Raw genomic sequence first — 4935 nt, forward strand, 5'->3', positions numbered from 1 at the left:
CTGACCCGGGCCTGGGGGGCGGTGACCGCGCCCCAGACGGCAGTTGGGTGGATCCTGAGGTCCGAGGGGGAGGTTCGGGAAGGTGACCCGCTCCGCCGGGCGGAGGCCACTCTTGGTCCCACTTCGGGGAGATGATTTGTGCCCGGGATCGCGGCTAGCGTAGTTTGGGCCTCAGAAGGGGCGATCCGCCGCCCAGTGCGCGCGGAGGCCTGGCCCAGACCGGGAAAAGGGCCCCGCTGCCTGCTAGCAGCCGGTAGTCCTGGTTTGGGGCCGCGCCCCTGTTTTTCTTTGCATTGGCAGACGGTCCAGAGCCTTCAGATGAGGAAGAAGAACTTCATCCAAACACCTCTCATGATCTCTGAAGGTCAAGAGACAAAATGCCCATCCTTTCTGAAAGGCGCTGATGTCCCGAAGAACATGGTTCTGTGCCTCTATCTGTTACTCAGTCTGTGTGTTAGTCACAGAGTGGTCCGGGCCAGCCTTTGAGTGACACAGGAGTTGCCAGCCAGTCTGCTGCAGCACAGGCTTCAATGCTCTGAGTTCTCTTCTAATTGGGTTATGAGTGGTTGTGAGGATCAAATGAAGGAGAAAGTGCTTTGGAAACTGTAATTTGTTGTGGATATGGATGGCCTCTGGTTATTTCTCTCTATCCAAACCAGAGGAACCATTCCAGGCTGTAATGAGTGCCCTGAGTATTGGGGCCTGGTGCTTCCACCTCAAAGCCCAACAGGTTTCTAATGCCTTGGCTAAGTTGCGCAGGGTTTAGGGGCTGTGGTGGAATTAACTTTAATATTCAAATCTTACCTACATAATGAACTTAGTCGTAGAGTGTTTCGTCTTTTTAATGCGTAGACAATTTGAGTTGCCATTTGAGTTTGGAAACTTGGCAGGTTTGTTTACTTAGCACTTGTTTGCATAGCTAAGTGATTAAACTCCACCCTAATTTGCTTCTTCAAGTATTGTTTAAAGGCCCTCATAATCAAATTTCATATGCCTTTTAAAAATAAATTGGCTTGCCGCATTAATATTATTTGATAAAATTCAGTGTATTATGCCAGGTTAACTTCAGATATGTCCCCTGGCTAAAGATATGATCAGGTCTTCAGGAATGTAACAGACTTCTGTTCAAATTCAATATAGTAATGTAAGAGTTGTATGACCCGGGGCAAATTACTTAATTCCTTTGAACTTTCATTTTCTCATCTCTGAGGGTAATAATAATTATGTTCTGTAAGATTGTTGAGAGAATGAAATGAGAGTATATGAGAAGTCTTACTATAGAGACTAGTGCCTATAGATGCTCAACAAATGTTTCTTCCCTCCCCCTAGTAATTCATAATTGAAACAACTGTTGCATTTATGAGCTGATATCAAAAGAAACTGTGTAACTGTGGGCATAAACTGAATTTCATGGAAAGGATCAACCTGGTGATGTTAGGCACTGCCCAGGGACTCTTTTTTGTTTGTTTGTTTGATTTTAGCTTTTGCAGGTTTGAGGATTTAGTGGTTCACTCAGGATTGTTCAGATTGTGGAAAATTAATTCTCACTAACTATATTTATAAGACACTAATGAATAAGCCAAAATGTCACATAGATCTTTTCTGTTGAGTGGAATATTTTCCTGTCTGCTCTCTAGCAAACTCCTTTTTTGGTGCTGCAGTACCTTGGAAACTCAACTAATAAGTAGCTGCCTGCTAAGCATAGAATCAGAGCAAAGGGAGTTGATCGTCCTGTGGGATGATTCATCCAGGCTGTTTTAGAACCTGGAGAATCATCCCTGCTTCTCTGGTAGAGCACACCTGGATCTAGTGCTTTGTGCCCTCCTCACTTGAACAGTCCCTGAAACCTTAGTCTAGTCTTATTCTGTCCGCCCCGCCCCCCCACCGCCTCCCCGCAACCTGTTTCAGTTTCTGCCAATACTCAGAAATATAATTAATTAGATTACCACTTATTTTGGTAATATGTTGTTTGTAGTACTTTACAGTTTGTAAAGTGCCTTTATAACTATTAGGTCATTTAATCCTCTGGGAGGTAGGCAAGGCAGGTAGCTATTCCATTTTACAGATGAGAAAAGTGAGGTTCAGAGAGGATGAAGTGACTTCATTAGGGTTTCAAAAGGCCAAATGGTGGAATAAAGACCAGAGTTTGGACTTCCAATCATCTCCTCTTCATTAAGGCTGACTTCATCTGTTCTATGTTAAGTCATATCAGTTACCCTTTCAGAGAATCCTGTTATCTGACTTTGTCACCACATTTTGGGGATACCCTGAAAATAAAACTCAGGGACCAGGCTGGGTGTGGTGGCTCATGCCTGTAATCCCAGCACTTTGGGAGGCTGAGGTGGGTGGATCACTTGAGGCCAGGAGTTTGAGACCAGCCTGGCCAACATGGTGAAACCTTCTCTCTACTAAAAATACAAAAATTAGCTGGGTGTGGTGGCATACCTGTAGCCCTAGCTACTCTAGGGTGGCCGAAGTGGGAGGATGGCTTGAGCCTGGGAGGCAGAGGCTGCGGTGAGCTGAGATCGCACCTCAAAAAGAAACTCTGCCTCAAAACAAAACAAAATGACAAAAAACCAACCAAACAACTAAAAAACACCCCAGGGGCTGGGCACAGTGGCTCATGCCTGAAATCCCAGCACTCTGGGAGGCCGAGGTGGGCGGATCACCTGAGGTTGGGAGTTCGAGACCAGCCTGGCCAACATAGTAAAACCCATCTCTACTAAAAATATAAAAATTAGCTGGGTGTGGTGGTGCGCGCCTGTAGTCTGAGGCTGCAGCAGGAGAATCGCTTGAACACGGGAGGTGGAAGTTGCAGTGAGCCGAGATTGCGCCACTGCACTCCAGCTTGGGCAACAGAGCAAGACTCCATCTAAAAAAAGAAAAAAAAGTCACCTCAGGGATCTTTGAGCACTAACTATGACTATAATATTTACAAATGCAATTATAATAGCTAACATTTCTTGATCATTTACTATTGCAAGGCACTATGTTAAACCTTTTTTTTTTTTTTTTTTTGAGACAGAGTCTTGCTCTGTAGCCCAGGCTGGAGTGCAATGGCGTGATCTCGGCTCGCTGCAGCCTCCACCTCCTGAGTTCAAGCAGTTCTCTGCCTCAGGCTCCCGAGTAGCTGGGTTACAGGTGCCCACCATGCCCGGCTAATTTTTGCATTTTTAGTAGAGACAGGGTTTCACCATCTTGGCCAGGCTGGTCTTAAACTCCTGACCTTGTGATCCACCCACCTCAGCCTCCCAAAGTGCTGGAATTGCAGGCATGAGCCACTGCGCCCAGCCTTTATGTTAAACCTTGAATACACATAATCTCATGGGATAGATGCCATTATTATTACACACGTGCCCATTTTATAAATGAGGAAACTGAGACGCAGAAAAGCCAAGAAACTGGCCCAACATCATGCAGTTAGGGAGTGGTGAGACCAGGATTGAAACCTAAGTAATTTGGTTCCAGAGCTTTAGTCACTGTGCTTTATTGCTTCCTTACGTAGATAGCTGGCTAAATTCAAAGAAACCAGATTTTTCCTAGCCTTCAGAGCTGTAGAAATAAATCTCTGTTGTTTAGGCCAAATTAAAAAAAAAAAAAAAAAAAAAAGAAAGAAAATAAAAAAGAAATTAGCTTCTAGAATGAAAAAAATATATAATTTTCACACTAAATCTTCTAAGCTTATTAAAAGAAATTATCACTCAGCTTCTAACTTTTCTCTTTGCCAAGGAAAGGAGATACATCTAACTTTTCTCTTTGCCAAGGAAAGGAGGTACAAATAATATTTACTTTTTGCCACTTCTTAATCGTTTTCTTTCAATTCTTCTGCCTCTGCCTCTTTGATATCAAGTATTTCTGGTAAGAATACATACCACAAGATTATGAAGTATATTGGGAAAAAAAAGTGCTAGGCTAGGAGTTAGGAGATTTGGATTCTAGTTAGCATTTAAACTCAAAGTCTTATGTCCTTAAGCAAGTCATTTGATCCAAGTTTCTGTTTCCAAATTTCTATTATAAAGCTATATTTCTTATAACCTTTCTTTTTTTTAAGACGAGTCTCATTTTGTCACCCTTGCTGGATTGCAGTGGTGTGATCTCGGCTCACTGCAACCTCCACCTTCCAGGTTCAAGCTATTACCCTGCCTCAGTCTCCCGAGTAGCTGGGATTAGAGGTGCCCACCACCACACCTAGCTAATTTTTCTATTTTTAGTAGAGACAGAGTTTCGCCATGTTTGCCAGGTTGGTCTCAAACTCCTGACCTCAGGTGATCCATCCGCTTCAGCCTTCCAAAGTGCTGAGATTACAGGCGTGAGCCACCGTGCCTGGCCTCTTACAACTTTATGAATGATACAGTGATTGCTTAAGTGTATCTTGAAATATGCAGAGTTGAGTTATTTATATAATTTAATTGGGTTAATTCAGTATGTTCATCACTTCTCACATTATTTACTATTTGCTTCTTACCTTGTTACCTTGTTTGTAATTGTCTTATCAATTGTATTGATAGATCCTCTTGTACACTAGAAGTATAACTTAACTCCAGGCAATAAGAATACTTTTAGTGGGCCGGGCACGGTGGTTCGTGCCTGTAATCCCAGCACTTTGGGAGGCCTAGGTGGGCAGATTGCTTGAGCCCAGGAGTTCAAGACCAGCCTAGGCAACATGGCAAAACTCAAAACCTTGTCTCTACCAAAAATACAAAAACTAGGCCGGGCACGGTGGCTCACACCTGTCATCCCAGCACTTTGGGAGGCCGAGGCGGGCAGATCATGAGGTCAGGAGATCGAGAGCAACCTGGCTAACACAGTGAAACCCCATCTCTACTAAAAATATCAAAATTAGCCAGGCATGGTGGCGGGCGCCTGTAGTCCCAGCTACTCAGGAGGCTGAGGCAGGAGAATGTCGTGAACCCAGGAGACGGAGCTTGCAGTGAG

The 4935-nt window shown here is 44.1% G+C and overlaps 1 protein-coding gene across 1 annotated transcript in view; it reads left to right on the forward strand.

Moving 5' to 3' along the window:
• Positions 1 to 4935, forward strand: part of AGO4 (argonaute RISC catalytic component 4) — a 68114-nt gene that overhangs the window by 947 nt on the left and 62232 nt on the right. The gene's annotated exons all lie outside the window — the stretch shown is intronic.

The sequence above is a fragment of the Mandrillus leucophaeus genome, unplaced genomic scaffold (genome assembly GCF_000951045.1).
Source record: "Mandrillus leucophaeus isolate KB7577 unplaced genomic scaffold, Mleu.le_1.0 Scaffold343, whole genome shotgun sequence".
In the NCBI taxonomy this organism is placed as follows: Eukaryota; Metazoa; Chordata; class Mammalia; order Primates; family Cercopithecidae; genus Mandrillus; species Mandrillus leucophaeus.